Source organism: Hylobates moloch, unplaced genomic scaffold, assembly GCF_009828535.3.
Source record: "Hylobates moloch isolate HMO894 unplaced genomic scaffold, HMol_V3 SCAFFOLD_5, whole genome shotgun sequence".
In the NCBI taxonomy this organism is placed as follows: domain Eukaryota; kingdom Metazoa; phylum Chordata; class Mammalia; order Primates; family Hylobatidae; genus Hylobates; species Hylobates moloch.
Genome location: NW_026652280.1, coordinates 77,648,978 through 77,670,873, shown reverse-complemented (window position 1 = coordinate 77,670,873; position 21,896 = coordinate 77,648,978). Strand labels below are relative to the sequence as shown.

The following is a 21,896-nucleotide window of genomic DNA, read 5'->3' as shown; positions in this document are numbered from 1 at the left end:
TTATATTCTTCTGAGGGTCAAATAAATATATTTGTGGTTTTGAGAGTCTTCAGATATTATATCAGTAGCATATTTACATCCAGGAAATATTGGAGAAAGAATTTTTTTATTTTTATTTTTTTTTAAGATGGAGTCTCTCACTGTTGCCCAGGCTGAAGTGCAGTGGCGCGATCTTGGCTCACTGCAAGCTCCACCTCCTGGGTTCACGCTATTCTCCTGCCTCAGCCTCCGGAGCAGCTGGACTACAGGCGTCCCACAATGCCCGGCTAATTTTTTGTATTTTTAGTAGAGACGGGGTTTCACAGTGTTAGCCAGGATGGCCTCGATCTCCTGACCTTCGTGATCTGCCCGCCTCGGCCTCCGAAAGTGCTGGGATTACAGGCGTCAGCCACTGCACCCGGCCTAGAGAAAGAATTTTAACTAATCAAATAGGAACAGAGATCTCAGATAAGAGCAAATAAAAAAAAAAAAAAGAGGAAACAATAGTGAGTGAAAAACCATCTGGCCAGTTTTATGTAGAAAGTTAACTCTAAATGGACAATGATAGGCTCTCTGGGAAGTGTAATAAAAGCTTTAAAGAAGGATTCTTTAAATAGAAGAGACACACTGCAAGGGAAATTCTATGACCATCTGGAACTAAAACACCCAGGGATTGGTCTCAGGGGAATGAATGGTAGAAGAATAAAAGCATTTGTCTCACTTAGCACACTCATCTGGATGTGAGGAGGGAGCAGAACAGAGAAATGAATCTATTGGAAGATGTCGTCTTATTGGGGTACAGGAGAAAATGGAGAATAATTGGTACTTTATTTTAATAATAGTAAAGAAATTTGTGTTCAATTATGAGCATTAGAAACAAATACTAGTGATTGAATAAAAATTACTAAGGGAATATGATGGATAATTAAGTTAATAAGAGAACTTGATGGATAAGTGAATTAATAAGACTCCACAGTGGAGGCAATTTCCCCTTTTAAAAAACAGTATCTCTTGAATATGTACAGGATATCCTTTTCAAAAGAAAAAAATGTATATAGGGGAAACAATTTTCACTCATTTTCTAGACAATCAGTACTTTTCCAGGGATAATCTATGGCTATACAAGAATAATAATTCCTTTTCAATATATTTTCCAAGCAACTAAAAAGTTCAGTGTTTGTAATTGTAATAAGAAGAGTGCTGATCTAGCCTGAAATGAAAAGTTTTACCTTAGATATATGTTTCATAAATAGTTTTTATGAAGTCAGTGAATATGCTTACAAAAGGATTACCAAGGCCCTATAACACATAAGTTTGGGGGCACAGGGAGATCAAGATTTAGAATAAAGTTAGGTGAGATCTAGGGCCAAAGGATAGCAGGAGGATGTGTGTGTGTGTGTGTGTGCGTGTGTGTGTGTGTGTGTTGGTTGGGGCAGGTGGGAGCCTTTGGAGATGGCTGCTAATGGGGTGCTGTGACCTCTAGGCCTTGGTAGGTCCTTGTGAAGACACACAGTTCTAAAAGGTTGGCACCCTTACAGATTTTTAAATATTTTTGTTATCCACAGGGGTGACCTTGGGTATCATTACAAAAATATAAAAATTTTACCCCTGGGCACGCAGGTTACCCTTCTTGTGGCGGCATGGCAAGGCTTGATTTACAAGAATTTCTTTTGGACTATCCCCAATTTTTTCCTTTAAAAATGGAAGCTCCTTCAGAGTGAGGAAGGAAGGAGGAAATCATCCCTTCTAACCTACTTTCTCTTCTTCATTCCAAGGACTCTAGAAAGGCACAGCAGGTTTGGTTTTGAAATCTGTGGAATTTTAGTGCTGTCCATTTTCCCAAGTGGATGCCTTTAGTGAAGGTAAAAGGAAAGACTGTTTGCTGTGTCAAGGGAAGTTTCATATGCAAATCCCAAGACTCAGATGTTATTTCAGAGGAGTTAATGTCCATAGTAAAGTAGAACTGGCCCGGGTTCATCTGCTTACAAGGGCAACTGTATGAGGCAAATATGAGGGAATTGGCAGAACAGGAGGTGGAATCTTCCTTGGAGAAAGAGTAAAGAGAATTCTAGGTGGAAAGGGGATCAAGGTGTGGACCAAACACATATCTGTCTTCTTAATTCCTATATGAAATGTTGGAAAAGACTTTAGAAGAAACAGTAAATATGTCATAGCAGGAAAACAAAGAGCAGTCTTTGGGCCAAAATAGAAACTGTTAAAATAAAAACAAAACAAAACAAACACCTTTAAGTTTGAAAACGACAGAAGTTAAGAAGTGGAAAGTTGCCTAGGATATGCTTTTATTGCGGCCTCTCTAATAAACCCATCCCCACTCCATCTTCGTGTCCTTGCTTCTCCTAAGCAGCATGGTGGCAGCCATGGCATTCATCAGGCTAAAGTGCTCATTTTTGGCACTTGGGCTAGAGATGGCAGTGAAGCAGCATTGTTTGTCTGGGGAAATGCCAGAAGTTTGTTGTCTCACACTATGGAAATTGAAGATGTGGACGCAAAAGGAGTGGGTTTAAGAGCGGAAGTTTAATAGGCAAAAGAATGAAGAGTTTCCTTGTGCATTGGACGGGTGTCTGAGCAGGTTTCCGGATTTGGGGAGAATTGTGGTTGGTTTTATAGATGAGCTTGAGGAGGCAGTGTCTGATTTACATAGGGCTTAGAGGATTGGTTGTGCCAGGTGTGCCATTTAGGTGATGCCTGAAGAGGCTGGCCATTCCACCCTAAACTTTTATTATGCAGATGGGGTCTCTACCTGGCAGGTGCCATGTCGCCTGCACAGGTGAAGACAAAGAAAAGAAAAGAGGAGGCCAGGTGCAGTAGCTCACGCCTGTAATACTCGCACTTTCAGAGGCTGAGGAGGGTGGATCACGAGGTCAGAAGTTCAAGACAAGCCTGGCCAACTTGGTGAAACCCTATCCTACTAAAAAAACATGAAACAAATTAGCCAGGCATGGTGGTGGGTGCCTGTAATCCCAGCTACTCAGGAGGCTGAGGCATAGAATTGCTTGAACCTGGGAGGCAGAGTCTGCAGTGAGCCGGGATCGCGCCACTGCACTCCAGCCTGGGTGACACAGCGAGACTCTTTCAAAAAAAAAAAAAGAGGAAACCTCCATGTTGAATATTCCTGGCTTGCAGGTATCCCTCTTCTATTGGCATAGGTGCCAGCATTTACCTATGCAAGCTTTTGGCTTGCTTATCTATGCTTGAGGCTTGATTTTTCAGGCTGATTTTGGTTAGAAAATAAATTATATGGGGTCTGGTTTTTTATTAAAAGAAAAACCTTACTGAAAACTCCTTTACCCACATTAACTGCCTAAATAATTTCTTTTTAGCTTCTATATCAGCAGTGCTGGCCCCTGATAGATGAAGATCATGAGGCGGACCAGGAACCTCTAGACTTAGAGACAAAATGCCAGCACTCTGAGATAGCAGCCATCAACAAGCTGAGAAAAGAGGAATGAGAATGAAACCTACCTCACCAGATCTTTGTCATATCCCTTCCCACGTTCCAGAAAAGTGAGAAATCAATTTCTGTTGTGTAAGCCACTCAGTCTATGAAATTTTGTTATGACGGCCAGATTAATGCATGCTTCTTGGACTTTGTTTTTAACTCAATATGAAAAACATATATTTTAATAAGAAAATTACCCCATTCATCTGTATTGTGTTTACTGATAATTTTGGACTTACTTGTGCCCTATTTAAGAAATCCTCCGGCCGGGCGTGGTGGCTCATGCTTGTAATCCCAGCACTTTGGGAGGCCGAGGTGGGCGGATCACGAGGTCAGGAGATCGAGACCACGGTGAAACCCCGTCTCTACTAAAAAGTACAAAAAATTAGCCGGGCGTGGTGGCGGACGCCTGTAGTCCCAGCTACTCGGAGAGGCTGAGGCAGGAGAATGGCGTGAACCCGGGCGGCGGAGCTTGCAGTGAGCCGAGATTGCGCCACTGCATTCCAGCCTGGGTGACAGAGCGAGACTCCGTCTCAAAAAAAAAAAAAAAAAAAAAAAGAAATCCTCCTTCCTCTTTCCTACGCTTTCTTGTTGTTTTTCTAATCCAAGTGCATGATAAGGTTTGGGAATCACTATGGTAACAGGGCCATGAAGGGCTACATAAGGGAAGCTGGCTTGCATTCAGGGAAGGGACAGAGGAGGGAAGCTGCCAGCTCAACAGTGCTAAGATGACCCAAGTCCCACACCCTGGATGAACATCCTCTTCTGGATACAGGACCTGCCTGAGGCACCATTTTGAAATAGGCAAATTTTATTCGCTTTGTCTTCTTTTGTCATCTGTATTAGCTTTTGCATCTTGAGTGAAAAATATAGCTGTTTTCACATTACCCCAAGTTCCTGATTTATTTTTTATGTAAGAATTTTCCACCCTTTGAAATTCCAGATGACATGTTTCTTCTCTTTCTCAGACCATGCTTTCATTTCAGTCAATGTAAGAAATCAGCCAGGTCTTAGTTTAGAAATCTGATTTGATCAATTCATACTAAGATGTAACAGATCTACCATGGCCTTCTAAGATGAATTGGAGTTTTTTTTAAAAGCTCCATGGCCTACACAATTCCTTAATTGCTGGAATTGCACACTTTAAAATCACATCAAACATAAACATTCAATTTCGTGGAGGCTTACTTTTTATGGAGAGATGAGGATAGGTGTTGGTTAATACTGGTAGACTTTACTCCCAAAGCCAATTCCATTAAGATTTCCTTTGCTTTTTTAAATCTAGCTATCAGAAAGAGTGAAAATACCTTTTTTTTCTTTTTTTTTTTTTTGCTATAGCTGCAATGTTCACAGTAATCCAAGTTCCAATGGCAGGGTGATAGAGCAGAGCCAAAGGAGGTCATATTTTGTTCGTGAAGTGTAATTCTTTTTTAAGATCAGGGATTCAGAATTGTAATATAAGTATTTAATTAGAAAGTTCTTATGATAGTGCTTGGCACGTGTCCTTTCCATCATCTGGATTTTCTGCTTTTTTTATCTGGCTCACTCCTACTCACTCTCCAGTCCTCACCTTAGTGGTCACTTCTCCCAGGAACGCCCCTGACCCCTTAAGATAGCACTGCTACAAACACCAAATGCTGAACTTATAACTATACTTGCAGGCAACACCTTGCCCTGTGCTGTGCTTCGCTAATGATGAGGAAGTAAGAAAGAGTAGGAGAAAGGAGGCACAACAAGTGTCATTTCCATAGCAGAGGCCCCAAGGCTAGCCCACTTGATCCTCTGGAGATTCTTTTCTGCATAACAATGATGAAAGGTAGCCTAGGAAAGCCATTTGTCTTAGGCTTTACCTTTGGTACCTAGCTAGTCACTAAAATAAGAGGCTGATTCCATTTATGAGCCATTGCCTCATAAATCCATAAATAGGGGTATTTATTTAAAGTATCCATATAGATTAGGTGTACTTTATTGACAATTTTATTAAAGTCCTTCATTAAAGTCATCTTCCAGATAGTAGAGTCTATCATCCAAGTTTCATAAAGAGTTCTGATTCCCAGAGGTAAGAACTGAGCCTGGCTCTCTAGTTACATGTTTACTGGTAACCCCTTCCTTCCCTACAACACTTATGCATTTTAAAGACTATATCCCCCGCTCCCCACCTCTAGGCTGGATTGTAAGTTCCTCAATGGCACAGCTGTGTTTTTTAACATCAAGTCTCCATGTGAGAATAGTTCCTGGCATATGATAAATGCTCAATCAACATTTGTAAGTGAAGAAAGCTATTCAGTGGTGTCTGCTTTAATATTAAGAGATGGCTTGCCCAAGATTGCAAGGCACCTTCACTGTCTAAAATGGAACTAGATTCTGTGGGTAGCAGGTCCATTGGTGCCACTCACAGGTGGCCACAAAGGAACTGACCTTCCCCAGAATTGTGTGGGTGCCTTTATTTACCTCCAGCACAGAGAGGTAAAACGGAATATTCTTCTGACACAGATATTTTGTGAATCTCATGTTCACCCATGTTATGTTGCTTCTCCTTTGGTATTTTTTCATGCTGTAGGCCATTCCTACTTCACAAGAAGGGTCCATGGTTATCCTTGAGACCAGGGCCCCCTGTGGACCCAGGATACAGGCTGCTGGCATGGCTCCTATGCAGCACTTGATGTAAGGAAGGCTCCTCTCACTCTTCCCTCGCCTTCAGTTGTCATTTACCAGCCCAAAATAAGAGACACCCAGCTGGGCATATTTCAAGTTGAACAACAAAAAGAAGAAAACAAAAAGAAGAGATCCCAGGCACTCGTCTTAGTTAAAGACCTACCATTGCAAAGTTGCGTATTTTGACCATGGACAATCTTTATTCATCCCAAGAAAGGAATTCATCCTGTCTTTATTCCAAAACTGATTAATGTGAATTACAAAAAGGTACAAGGAATAGCAATTATAAATGATCAGCACGTGTTTTTGTACCTCTCAAATTCATCGTCTGGGTGGCCTATCTCATCCCTACTTCCAAGCTTGCTTTTATTGGAGGCATTGAGCTTCAGGATATCTTACATAATACAGAGGAATGCTCTCGAATGCTGTACCTTCACTGACTTTGAAAATGCAGCTGCTCTTATCCCCTCACCTAAACTTTCTTGAAGACCTGGGAAGAAAGGCAAGAAAGCAATATTGTCAGACATGATGTTCTCGACTTACACTGCTCCCACCTGATTAATCATCAAAGCTTAGTAATTCTTAGACTTGAGTTTGCACCACAGACAGATGGAGTCCTTGTCACACCACAGATTGTTCTACCTCTCCCATCCTCCAGAGTTTCTGTGAATTTACATTCCTAATGTAATGGTATTGCTAATGGTATTAGTTGAATGCTAATTCAACTAATGAATGAATGAATGGATGCTAATGGTATTAGCTGAAGACTCAATTTGAGAAGCACTACTGCTAGCCCATTTCTTCAGACTCCTCCAAGGGAGTATCTGTTTCCAGTTTATGATTTCACAATTTTTCAAAACTTCTTGTGATTTTTGAGGAGCTTTGGAGGATATACGATATACGTTTGTGTATGAATCCATGTTGTCAGTCATAACCTGTGTAGGATGGTGAAAGATCAGATCATTCCCTTGAACTTTTTCTTCACCTCCCACTGACTGCAATTATCAGAAAATGAAAATTCAAAAGAAAATTTTAACAGTGGCCTACAATGGCTGCAGTTGGGTACATGGATGATAAAACCTAGGCCTATAAGCTACTGCTGACCGCTTGCCTGTGTAACTGGAGTTTGTTAAATGTTTCACTGACAGGTACTGGTTATAAACCTGCTTATTAGATACAGAACAAAGACAGGATGAAATTAGTCACCCTCCACCAGGCCTTAAGATGTCTCACCTTTCTTTCTACCCACTCAACTGCACATTTACCTTATTTTATATATAGCATCACCAAGCACCCAGCAGAATCAAAAGATTGCAACAATTGCTTCTCTCCCTGCTTCTCTCACCTCCTGTGCCACATGTATCCCCCTGTTATATATACTGTGCGCCACGTAACCTCCTGTGGGACACATTCTGGGTTGTACTGAGTCTGTTGCTAGGATTAAATTTTTAAACTTGGCTCAAAATAAATTTAACTGTGATTTCTCTAATTTTTAGTGCCTACTGTTTCACCAGACACCTAGAATCTGTAGTGTCCTAGAGGGTGGAGGGAAAGGGGCTGGGTTAGAAAACTACCTATTGGGTACTACGCTCGCTACCAGGGTGATGGGATCTGTCCATCCAGGGCTTGGGCAAGATACGTTAGTGAATACAACCATTAATGAGACATTGCCTTTTCCCAAGGCTACAGGATATCAGCCTACTCGAATAGTGACAATGTCTTTACAGCCAGAAGCCCACAAAATAGAATGAAGTAACTAAATTTTGGTAGCATTCTAGGTAATTTATGTAGTGTTAGACTCATGGGTTTGAAAGAAAGAGATTGTGATCCCATTCTGGTAAGCCACAAACTTCATGGCAAGATCAGTATGTGTTTCTCAGGGGAAATATAAACAATAAGTGTGAGAGTTTTAGCAGTGAATGTATTAATATTATGTTGGAAATTGTGTTGTTAAAGAGTAGAAGAAAAAATAGCGTAAATAATTTTAAAGAAACCTTCAAGAATTTGAGGGTGCTTTTATAAATGCAAGTTCCTGAATATGGCCAAAACCAAAATCTCAGTGAATTTAAAAGAGTAGAGGTTTTAAAAGACTCAATTTTAAAAGAGTGACCAAAAATAGCCAAGTAAATATTCAAAGAATTATTAAAAGAATATCAAAGTAAACTAGTAAAAAACAAACGGAGCTACTTATAAAAATGAAAGCTATAAATAATGAAATGGAGAACAAGACATAGTGCAAAGGATATATAAAGCCAAAAGTTCATTTTTAAATGGCAAAAGAGAGAGAGAAGACGAGAGAGAGGGACATACTTCTGGTAAGTCATTTTAAGGAAATACAAGACAAAGAGGAAAAAGCAAAAATAAAAAAGTAAGCACAGAGTATGAGAGATGAGAACGGAAACAGAGAAAAGAAAAAAGAATTATAATAGAAGATTATATATTACTCCAAGACAACATATTTACTGATAAAAGAAATGGATGTTATCCCTCAAGAATAAACTATCAAAATTGACTTTCAAAAAAACAGAAAACCTCAACAAACTAATAGAAAATATTGGAAATTAAATTAAACATCTACCATTTAAAAAGTGGACAAGTATTATGGCCTCCTGCTCCATCCATATTGCTACAAAGAACAATATTTTATTCTTTTCTATTGCTGCGTGGTATTTCATAGGAATATATGTACCAAGTATTTTTTTAATCCAGTCTACCATTGATGGGCACCTGGGTTGATTTCATTTCTTTCCTATTGTGAACAGTGCAGCAATGATCATACAAAAGGATGTGTCATTTTGGTAGAATGATTCATTTTCTTTTGGCTGTTTACCTAGTAATGGCATTGCTGGGTCGAATGGTAACTCTGTTTTAAGTTCTCTAAGAAATTTCCAGACTACTTTCCACAGTGCAATAATCCTAAGCAAATTAATGCTGGAACAGAAAACTAAATATCACATGTTCTCACTCATAACTGGGAACTAACCTTTGACCATACATGGACATAAATGTGGGAACAATAAACACTGTGGACTACTAGAGGGTGGAGGGAAAGGGGCTGGGTTAGAAAACTACCTATTAGGTATATGCTCACTACCAGGGTGATGAGATCTGTCTGTACTCCAAGACTCAGCATCAAGTAATATTCCCATGTAACAAATCTGCATATGTAACCCCTGTATCTAAAAGGAAAGTTGAAATTAAAAAAGAAAAAGTAGCCAAAATCAGATTTTTTTATATTTAAATTCTATGTAAGCCAAAAACAAACACATAATTTTAATAGTAGACTTTGGTAACAGATGAAAAGCTCCTAATGCCAAATCTGGTAAGGAAATAACAAAAAGAGAGTTATTGATCATATTCCCTTATGAATACAGATACAAAAATTCTGAATAAAATATTCAGTAGTATATCAAAAGAATGTGAACATGAACAGTTTGTTTTAGAAAGGCCAGAATGGCTTTGATCAGAAGATCTTTTAGTGTAATAAATTAAAGGAGGAAAAATTTCATGAGTATATAAATTGCCAAAAAAAGACAAAAATGAAGTAAGATAAAATTTACCCTCCATTCTAAATATAAGTTCTATGAATGTAGGAACAAAGGAAAATGCTCTAAACCTGTAAAGACAGAATCAAAAGTAATTCAGATGTAAGTTGTTATAGCTATTTCATTAAAATCAGGAATGAGACAAGAATAGAACTATTATTTTTGTTAGTTGGTATTGTTTTCTTAGGTTGTACATTATGCAATAAGGCAAGAAACTAAAAACCCATATAAATATTGGCAAAGAAGCAGCAAATTACTTTGTTTGTAGAGTACAGTATTACACGTTTAGAAGATCCAAGAGACTTTGAAAAAACACAAAAACAAATACCCCCCCCCCACACAAAAAAAACAGGTTTTAAAGAACAGTGTGACATATTGGGAAATCAAGAATACAAATAAAAAGCAATAACAAAATAATAATGCCCAGAAATAGAAATGGAAAAATAATTTCATATTCTTCACAAATAGTATAAAATACTTAAGGGTAAACCTAATGGAAAATCACATAGTTTGCCATAGGAAAACAACAAAATTTTGCCAGATGGCATAGAACAAAAACTGAAAAAAGTGAAAAAAGAGCATATTTCTAGATGAAAAGGTTTAGTATCACAAAAATATTAATCCTTCCATAATTGTCTAAAAAAGCTCCTCCAACAGCAATCACAATTGCAATAGTTAGTTGGGGTAGTTGGTGGGGAACTGGAAAAATTAGTTGATGTTCATATAGTTCTTAAATTTACAAGAAAAAGGAAAGTAAGAAAAAGTTTCTTAGGTTGTACATTATGCAACGTACATACATTGCATAATGTACAATGGTGAACCCTTCCCTTGGTGAAGGGTGATTTGCTTTATTAGATATTAAAATTTATCACAAAAAAATAAAATAACATGAGAAAAGACTAGAAACAAATACAGAAATAGATACAAAAATATATAAAAATGTTATATGACAAAATAGAGATTTATGTTTCAGTAGTGGAATCACTTAATAAATAGTACTAATGTAATTAGCCAGCCATAAGGAAGAAAAATATAAAAGAATTACTTCATGCTATTCAAAAATATATTCCAAGTAGAATGAATATAGATTCATCAAAAGTAAAAATTAACTCACTGTAAGATTACATAAGAAAACACTTGTATAATCTTGGAGTAGGAAAAATCTTCCTAATTATTAATAAAAAAACACTATGACTCAGAGGTCATAGTGAAAAAGATAATATATTTGATTACATGAAAATTAAAAATTTCTTCATGTCAAAATCTCCATCAATAAAGTAGAAAATAATTCTAAATTGGGCAACAAATTTGTAGCATACACCTTGTGTTAGTATCCCTAGTATCCAAAACACTTACAGAATTTTAAGAATGACACAAAACCCCAGTGTAAAAATGGTCAAACAATATAAACAGTTCAGAAGCAAACCCCAAATGACTGATAAACATATGAAAATATAATATGTTGAGTATCAATAGTCAGGGAAATGGAAATTAAATCTACAATAAGATGCCATCTTTCACCCACCAGTTTGGCCTAAATTGAAAAGGGATAACATTCAGTGCTGGTGAGAATGTGGGGAAACAATTCTTCCACACATTGTTAATGGAAATAAAACTGTGGAATCCTTTGAGAAGATAATCTGGCAGTGCCTACTTAGGATAAGATAAACTCTGACTTGGAGAAATCCCTTTTGGAAATCAATTGTATTGAGAAAAGTTTCCAGGATGTAAAGACATGTATACAAGGATGTTTATTGAAGCATTGTTTGTAGTGGCAAAGAAGTATGAACAATTTGAACCCAACAGCAAGAGAATGACTGCCTAAATAGTATTGCATTGACTCTATGGAATGCCACAGTTATTAAAATGAATACGTTAGTGCTGCATTGATTCACCCAAAGGGATGTCCATATGTGAAAGGCAAATTAGAAAGTGATGACAGAAGAGATCATCAGTGATTATCCCTTTGTGTGTTAATATGGACAAGGACACTGATTATCCCAAGGGGTAGAAAAGGAGGAGAGGAGAGGAGGGGGAGGAGAGAGGTTATTAACTTCTTAAAATCATGTTGGATTTTTCCACTTGTATAAACAGCATATATTATCTTTGGGATTAAAAACCAACTAAGAAAAAATTACTTTTTTTCTAGACCAATTCTCCTGCATGCCACCCTAAAAAGTTTTACTCAAAATCGAATTGACTTTCAATACTGAAAGAAACGTGGTATACTATGGAATCAGACTAGGTGAATGTATTTCCAAGTAAATTGCAGCATATTTCATTATTTCCATTTCTTTGGTCATATATGTGTGGCATTCAACTTTTATATTTTCATATTTTTGTTCATTGACTGGCTTTATAAAAACTAGCCTTGTTCAAAGCAATGCATATATGAAGTTATGGTTTGATGCTATAGTTAACATTGCTAAAATACACATAATAACTACAAAGTTACTGAAATAAAAAGAACTATTTGACCTCCTACAATTATTTAGAATATCACACTTTGAAGAAATTGGACCATGGATTAAATAAACTAAGTTTTAACCTTTGATTCCAAATTGTCAGGAAGCCAAGAGATGAAAAGAACATCCCTAGGGAAGGTGTTAGGCTCAGCCTGGTTCCCACCCCCTTTACCCCTTTGTTCCCAAGCTAGGGTCATTTTATCACTTTCTGCATCCCAATCCTGACCCAGTGTGCAAACTAGTCTTGACCTGGGGTGGCTTATTATTATTTGGAGGCTCAGTGTCTATACCCACATGAAGCTGGGCTGGCCATGAGGCTTCAGTTCACTAACTAGATATGCATAAAACACACACAAAAAGGGGGAGTCTTTAGGGCAAAAATATAGACCCAGGTTTGTATTACTATTTCAGCTTAATCGTGTATTCCTTGGGTGTCCTCAGGCAATAATGGCCAATCCTGGTAGATACTATTTAAAATTATGTGCTATGTACTAAGTGTTTGACATACAGTATCTCATTTAAACCTTGTGTAATCCTCTGAAGAAGGCCCTCTTATTTTTTCCATTTTAACAGATGATGAAACTGAGAAGGGCCTATGGTTATATAGGTAGTAAAACTGGCAGAGTCCACTGAACTTGAATTCAGATTGGACAATACTTTAACATCTGGTATCCAGCAGCTACATGACTTAATATTTCTCAGTGTCATTTCTTCATCTCTAAATTGGAGATATGAATGGTCACTTAATAAGACTGTTCTGTTGATGACATCCACTAACAAAAGATGTGCTTCCATATAGTTGACACACAGTAATTATGAGTCCTTGAGTCCCTTCCCTGATTCCTGAGAAATAACATTTTTTTTTAAGACAGGGTCTCACTCTGTTGCCCAGGCTTCAGTACAGTGGTGTGATCTTGGCTCACTGCAACCTCGACCCTCTGGGGTTCAAGACATCCTCCCAACTCAGCCTCCTGTGTAGCTAGGAGTATAAACATGCACCACCATGTCCTGCTAATTTTGTTTATTTTCTGTAGAGATGAGGTCTCACTATGTTGCACAGACTGGTCTCAAACTCCTGGACTCAAGTGATCCTCCTGCTATGGCCTTCCAAAGTGCTGGGATTACAGGTAGAAGACTCCATGCTTGGCCCTGAGAGGTAATTTTACTGGTGGACTTCTGCCTTGATTTTTGTTTCTAAGCCACTGTTCTGATATCTCAGACACCCAACTGTCCCCGTAAATTGGCCTCCCTTCAGTCCCTGCGGGTGACCCCTGCCACTTCAAAAGGCCCTTAATCTGTGAGTGTCAGCCTTGTCCTTTTCCTCCCCTTCCTCCTCCACCCCCTTTCCCAGAAGAGTCCTATGCTTTACACAAAGGGTGGGAACACGTGGCAATCTTGCAAGGTGCCAAGTACTTAAGGAGTCTTTTAAAATACTCACATTTCCTTTCACCCTACAAAAGCAGCCCTGGTGTCTGAACTGGTCAGTTCCTCAGGGCCTGCCTGGCTCCACTAGTCCCTGTTTGTGTGCCTACGTGTTTTTGTGATTGGATAATAACTATCTGATACTTGGGCCAGGAGTCCACCAGCGCCTCCATGTTGAAGGGGTTCCCATGATTGGTGTGATACACACAACCATACACATGAAGGAGAGATGGAAAGGACTAGGAGAGGTTGAGATCCCTAGAGATGGGGAACTAGGTGTGAAGAGGAAGAGAAAAACAGAGGTCAAAAGACAGTACTGGGACCAAGTCAGTGATGGTGAGATGAGCAGCATCTCCAGGACCATACTGATGGACATGAAGTTACCACCAAGCAGGCAAAACTCACAGGTAGGTGTCCTTGTGATACCAAAGAGCTACTGTGCACTAGCTTGGCACTTGTCAATGCTCTTAGCACTTACATTGTATGGATTTATTCAGTGTCCACAACAATTTTAAGAGGTAGGTGCTAATATTATTCCCATTTCATTGATGAAAAGACCAAAGGTAAAGGCACAGAAAGGTAAAGAAACATGCACAAAGCCATCTGACTCTCCCACTGCCCCCTCACCTTCAGGGACTCAGGAATGCTCACAGCCAGGGATTCGTACAGGGCCAGCAGCATCTGGGAATTATTCAGCAGGATCATTTTGTGGGATGCTTCATTCCTTGAGCCCTTCAAGAAGAAACTCTGAAAAGGTAACTAAGTGAAGGAAAAATGTTAAGGGAACAAATGAATTTAAAATGCACTTTATACATCTCCATTCAAGTAACACTCATGATGTAGGTACTGTCAGTATCACCCTCATTCTAAATATACCAAAGCTCAGAGAGATAAAGTAAATTTCTCAAGTTCTTACAGAGATAAATGTCAGAGTCAGATTTTGAAACCATATATGAATGGCTCCAAACCCCACACTCTTCCTCCCTGGTGGAATGAATTGAAAGTGAATATTAAGAGTTCTGTGAGGTTCCCAAATGCCTGTAGCAGAACACTCCGCCACCATCATCATAACTTTTTCCCTGTATTTTGGTGATCAGATGCCTGAGAAGTATTCTTTCATCTGGAATAGAAAATATCAGCCCTCGCATCCCTTGTAAGCTGGATTCCTAGGTATTTTATTCTCTTTGAAGCAATTGTGAATGGGAGTTCACTCATGATTTGGCTCTCTGTTTGTCTATTATTGGTGTATAAGAATGCTTGTGATTTTTGCACATTGATTTTTTATCCTGAGACTTTGCTGAAGTTGCTCATCAGCTTAAGAAGATTTTTCGCTGAGACAATGGGGTTTTCTAAATATACAATCCTATCCTCTGCAAACAGGGACAATTTGACTTCCTCTTTTCCTAATTGAATACCCTTTATTTCTTTCTCCTGCCTGGCTGTCCTGGCCAGAACTTCCAATACTATGTTGAATAGGAGTGGTGAGAGAGGGCATCCCTGTCTTGTGCCTGTTTTCAAAGGGAATGCTTCCAGTTTTTGCCTATTCAGTATGATATTGGCTGTGGGTTTGTCATAAATAGCTCTTATTATTTTGAGATACGTCCCATCAATACCTAGTTTGTTGAGAGTTTTTAGCATGAAGGACTGTTGAATTTTGTCGAAGGCCTTTTCTGCATCTATTGAGATAATCATGTGGCTTTTGTCTTTGGTTCTGTTTATATGATGAATTACGTTTGTTGATTTGTGTATGTTGTACCAGCCTTGCATCCCAGGGATGAAGCCCACTTGATCGTGGTGGATAAGCTTTTTGATGTGCTGCTGGATTCAGTTTGCCAGTATTTTATTGAGGATTTTTGCATCGATGTTCATCAGGTATTTTGGTCTAAAATTATCTTTCTTTGTTGTGTCTCTGCCGGGCTTTGGTATCAGGATGATGATGACCTCATAAAATGAGTTAGAGAGGATTCCCTCTTTTTCTATTGATTGGAATAGTTTCAGAAGGAATGGTACCAGCTCCTCTTTGTATCTCTGATAGAATTCAGCTGTGAATCTGTCTGGTCCTGGACTTTTTTTGGTTGGTAGGCTATTAATAATTTTCTCAATTTCAGAACCTGTTATTGGTCTACTCAGGGATTCAACTTCTTCCTGGTTTAGTATTGGGAGGGTGTATGTGTCCAGGAATTTATCGATTTCTTCTAGATTTTCAGGTTATTTGTGTAGAGGTTTTTGTAGTATTCTCTGATGGTAATTTGTATTTCTGTGGGATTGGTGGTGATATCCCCTTTATCATTTTTTATTGCATCTATTTGATTCTTCTCTCTTTTCTTCTATATTAGTCTTGCTATTGGTCTATCAATTTTGTTGATCTTTTCAAAAAACCAGCTCATGGATTCATTGATTTTTTTGAAGGAGAACTGCAAACCACTGCTCAAAGAAATAAAAGAGGATGCAAACTAATGGAAGAACATTCCATGTTCATGGATAGAAAGAATTGACATTGTGAAAATGTCCATATTGCCCAAGGTAATGTATAGATTCAATACCATCCCCATAAAGCTATCAATGACTTTCTTCACAGAATTGGAAAAAAGTACTTTAAAGTTCATATGGAATCAAAAAATAGCCCTCATTGCCAAGACAGTCCTAAGCAAAAAGAACAAAGCTGGAGGCATCACACTACCTGACTTCATACTATACTACAAGGCTACAGTAACCAAAACAGCATGGCACCAAAACAGAGATATAGACCAATGGAACAGAACAGAGCCCTCAGAAATAATACCACACATCTACCACCATCTGATCTTTGACAAACCTGACAAAAACAAGAAATGGGGAAAGGATTCCCTATTTAATAAACGGTGCTGGGAAAACTGGCTAGCCATATGTAGAAAGCTGAAACTGGATCCCTTCTTTACACTTTATACAAAAATTAATTCAAGATGGATCAAATACTTAGATGTTGGACCTAAAACCATAAAAACCATAGAAGAAAACCTAGGCAGTACCATTCAGGACATCAGCATGGGCAAGGACTTCATGACTAAAACCCCAAAAGCAATGGCAACAAAAGCCAGAATAGACAAATGGGTTCTAATTAAACTAAAGAGCTTCTGCTCAGCAAAAGAAACTACCATCAGAGTGAACAGGCAACCTACAGAATGGAAGAAAATTTTTGCAATCTACCCATCTGACAAAGGGCTAATATCCAGAATCTACAAAGAACTCAGGCAAATTTATAAGAAAAAAAATCAAACAACCCCATCAAAAAGTGGGTGAAGGATATGAACAGACACTTATCAAAAGAAGACATTTATGCAGCCAACAGATACGTGAAAAAATGCTCATCATCCCTGGTCATCAGAGAAATGCAAATCAAAACCACAATGAGATACCATCTCACACCAGTTAGAATGGTGATCATTAAAAAGTCAGGAAACAACAGGTGCTGGAGAGGATGTGGAGAAATAGGAATGCTTTTATACTGTTGGTGGGAGTGTAAAACAGTTCAGCCATTGTGGAAGACAGTGTGGCAATTCCTCAAGGATCTAGAACTAGAAATACCATTTAACTCAGTGATCCCATTACTGGGTATATACCCAAAGGATTATAAATCATGCTACTATAAAGACACACGCACACATATGTTTATTGCATCACTATTCACAATAGCAAAGACTTGGAATCAACCCAAATGTCCATAGACTGGATTAAGAAAATGTGGCACATATACACCATGGAATACTATGCAGCCACAAAAAAGGATGAGTTCATGTCCTTTGTAGGGACGTTGATGAAGCTGGAAACCATCATTCTGAGCAAACTATTACAAGGACAGAAAACCAAACACCACATGTTCTCACTCATAGGTGGGAATTGAACAATGAGAACACTTGGGCACAGGGCGGGGAACATCACACACTGGGGCCTGTCATGGGGTGGAGGGAGGGGAGCGGGATGGCATTAAGAGAAATAACTATTGTAAATGATGAGTTAATGGGTGCAGCACACCAACATAGCACATGTATACATATGTAACAAACCTGCACATTGTGTACATGTTCCCTAGAACTTAAAGTATAATAATAAAAAAAAAATCAGCCTTCTAAAAACAGTTGTGACTGGAAAGCTTAGAACAGGAGTTGGCACAGATTTTCTTTAGTTTCTTAGGGCCAAATATTTCAGACCTACGGCCATTTTGGAACTTGTCCCAGTTTCATTACAAAAATTTAAAAAAAAAACGAATAATTTTGACACATATCTGTAAACTCCCATTGAAATAACATTCAGAATTCTTAGAAATGTGCCAATTATTTAACGATAACTTGGAGAAGGTTATCATCACAACTGATAGTTTCAAAGCTAAGGCTCGTTCCAAATTTCAGTTCTGTCTCCTACTTCTTTGTTAAGTTGTTTAATCAATCAGAACCTCAAAGTGTTTTCTGACCACTTTGGAACTGGAAATTAGAATGCATGTTTTCCAGAGAAATGAGATTACACAATGTAATACATATAAAATGCATACCTGGCGTGAAGTAAGAACAATATTTAACGTATGTTAGTTTTTTTAATTGACTTCATAATAATCAACATGTCATATATAGATTTAACAATTAAATCCAATGATTTAAAAATAATTAAAAACGTAAAGAATTTACGACAAACTTAGTTAATGTAAGAGAGGGAACCCATGGATCAGATATTTGAAACAATCATTAGCAAATTAGTTAATACAGATGTTTGAAATTTTTTATCCTTGAAGGTTAAATAGTTAACTAATACGTGTTAAGTAATAGGCAAGGTGAAACATATTTTATCTTGTCTGGAGTCAAAGGCCTCAAAGTTAAACTATGTTCTGTAGCTGGATGAAGCAATGTTTAAACAAAGGCATCCTTTTGCAAGAGCTCAGAATTTCAGAATGTTTGAATATCCAAGGAAGCTTTAGTAAATAGAACTGGATCTCTGACATGAGCCTATCCCGTTTGACTCTGCTGTTGTTTGTAGTTGTAAAACAAACGAAAAAAACTGGTCTTTTTTCCCCCCACCTCCAACAGAGCTTTCTTTGCTCTGTTTCTCACCTGATTTAACTAGAATTACCCATACACTTGTGTTTTACTATTATCTTCTCCTTTAAAGTTTTGGTCAAGATTTTGGAAGTTTTAATTCAAGATCTACCATGCTGTATCACTTCCCAAAAAAACATTTGTGTTCCATTTGCCTTGAGAACATTGTAGCCTTGGCTGATACGTGAGAACAACCCCTACACTAATCAGCTGCCACATCTTTGTCCAAAATACCTCTCCTATCCATTCTCTACTCCATCCCCTTGCAATGACCTTAGTTCAGGGCCTCCTTCTCCTCGTACTTAATATTGCTCTTATGACCCCATCCTGGCCTCAGCTTCTAACATCTACCTAAATAAAAGTGTTCTCTACCCATATTCTTACCATCAACATTTCTTTTATAAATTAGGAAGCTGCTAAAATCCTGGGTAGAACCCTCCCCATACTCTTTGAGAAATTGTTGGCCGGGCGTGGTGGCTCACGCCTATAATCCCAGCACTTTGTGAGGCCAAGGTGGGCGCATCACGAGGTCAGGAGATCGAGACTATCCTGGCTAACATGGTGAAACCCCGTCTCTACTAAAAGTACAAAAAATTAGCCAGGCGAGGTGGCGGGCACCTGCAGTCCCAGCTACTTGGGAGGCTGAGGCAGGAGAATGGTGTGAGCCCAGGAGGCGGAGCTTGCAGTGAGCTAGAGAAGATGGCACAAAATATGTCAAAAAAAAAAAAAAAAAAAGACATTGTTGTAAAGTACACATAACACAAAACTGTTTAACCATACAATTCACATTCACAGTGTACATTCACAATGCTCTACAAGCATCACCACTATCCATTTCCAGAATGTTTTTGTCATCTCAAACAGAAACTGTACCCATTAAAACACAATTACTCGTTCCCTGTCTCTAGCCGCTGGTAACTTTTATTTTATTTTATGACTCTAGGAATTTGCCTATTCTAGGTACTTCATATAAATGGAATCCTATGATATTTGTACTTTTGGGTCTGGGTTATTTCACATTGCATAATGTTTTCAAGGTTCACCTGTGTTGTATTATGTGTCAGAATTTCATTCCTTAACTGGAATAATTTTCCATTATATATGAAACATAAGTTTAAAGTTCACTGAAGAGAAATAATAAATTTGTGAATGACAGTTAGTAAATATGAGTTGTACACAGACAATAGTCACTGTGAAGACTATAGAAAAGCAATTATAATGAATGATGGGTAAAAAAAGCAAAATATATAACGTGTATATATCTTCCCAAAATATGTATGCACATGGACAAGGACTTGAAGGGAATAAATAAATATGAAAATTGTTTTGGGTGGTGAAAGAATGTGTGATTTATTTCTTATTTCAGAATTTTCTGTAGTACCATTCACATGTTTTTTATTTTTATGCAAGATTGAAAAAAAAATGGAAGGCACTGGAACCATAGTTAAAGATGAGAATTATGAGAACAGAATAAATGCTATTTGTCTTTATTTTTTTCCCCAGCAGTCCGACCAGCTATCAAGTTTCCCCTTTTATAAGGGGGAGGAAAAACCTCCCCATGTCCCGCGATTCTTTATATGCCTAATCCTGTCACCCACAGCTGTCAACAAACAGTGCAAGGCAGATTATTCTAAAGAGAATAACAGTTGACATCCCATAGTGCCAAACTCGTTGTTAGCCAAAAGGGACTTTACTGAGGGCCTTCATTTTTAAATGTACTTCAATGCATTGTTGTTCATTTGAAATGTTCCACTCTAAGTTATCTTTAGTAACATTTTGCCATTTCTGTAAGACTTCATTGCGTCCCAGGCCTAATGTATAAACCAGAAGGAACTCAGTTTTCCAGAAATTCAGGATTCCATTTTTACCTAAAATACTGGCTTTACTCTCAGGTTCTCCTAGCCAGTGATTTTTCCTACCTGGGTGCACAGGAAAAATGAAACAAAGGGGTACACCAAAATCCCTGTGAATTTTCAAAAGCCAAATTTTATAAATTCTGCAACATTACTGCTTATTACCAGTTCTTTTCTGACCCAGTCAGCTGTTAGAGGCCTCTAAGTGGATCGAATCCAGCTAATTCTTAGATCAAATTCATTCCTAGACCCAGTTCATTTTCTATTGTAACTCCAAACCCAGTTTGGATCACAAATTTGCTCAAGGAAACTCAGAGAGCTCAAAACACAAATGTGTGAAGCTCCAAAATGTGAGATGGAGCTTACTTATGATCCTCAGCAACTCTGAGAGATCAATGGACACAAGTGGATCCTGCAGGTACCATCCATGTTCACTTAGCACTCCTGGGGATACTAGAAGCTCCACTTCAGAGCCTGCTTCTGACACAGTCTGATAAAAGAAAAACTTCAGCTGAATTAAATTTAAAGGAGTTTAACTGAGCAATGAAGAATTCTGGAATCCAGCAGGCTTCAGGATAACAGCAGATTCACAGAGGCTCCAGGGGTGCCTTGTGGTCAAAACAAACTTATAGGCAAAAAAAGTAAAGTGATGTAAAGGAACCGGAAGTGAAGTACAGAAACTGAGATTGGTTACAACTGGGTGTTTGCCTTGTATGAACACAATTTGAACATTCAGCAGTCTATGAGTGGTTGAAGTATGGCTGCTGGGATTGGCCAATATTCAAGTATAGTTATAGGTGCACACTACTAAATTAGGTTTTCAATTTTGTCTGACTATTAAGGTAGGTTACTGTTCACCCACAAGGACTGAAAGGTAGAAGTACAGAGTCTTTCTCAGGCCATATTTAGTTTGCTTTAACACTTTGTGGCAAAATTTATTGAAACTATTGTCTGTACGTGCTATCTCCAATCCCCCTCCTAATCTTATCTAATTGGGATTTTTCTGCTACCATTCTACTGAAACACTTTTTAAAGCCATCAGTGATCTCTGTGTTATTAAATCCAATGATCAATTATTGCTTCTCATCTTAATAGATCATTCTTTAATGGACTTTCTTCACTTGGTTTCCAAGACAGCACACTGTCTTGGTTTTCCTTTATCTTCACTTGTTGCTTCTTCTCAGTAGCCTCTGTGGACCCTTCTTTTCTCCCCAATTTCTTAATTTTGCATCACTTCAAAGATCAATCATTGGCCCTCATTTGTATCCACACTTTCCCCCGGTGATCCCATCTGGTCCCATGGCTTTAAAATCATTCTACCTCCCAATGACTAATATATTTATATTATTACTCAAACTCTTTTCCAAACTCAAGACATATGTATCTAATGGCCTGTTTGACATCTCTTGATTTCCATCCAATAGCCATCTCAAATTCATTATGTCTCAGATCAA

General features: G+C 38.2%; 1 protein-coding gene and 1 pseudogene across 3 annotated transcripts in view; one reads left to right on the top strand and one right to left on the bottom strand.

The window, feature by feature from the left end:
• The window catches only part of GLYATL2 (glycine-N-acyltransferase like 2), a 63,119-nt gene that overhangs the window by 6,903 nt on the left and 34,320 nt on the right, over positions 1–21,896 (top strand). The gene's annotated exons all lie outside the window — the stretch shown is intronic.
• Positions 5,786–21,174, bottom strand: LOC116468816 (glycine N-acyltransferase-like protein 1; annotated as a pseudogene).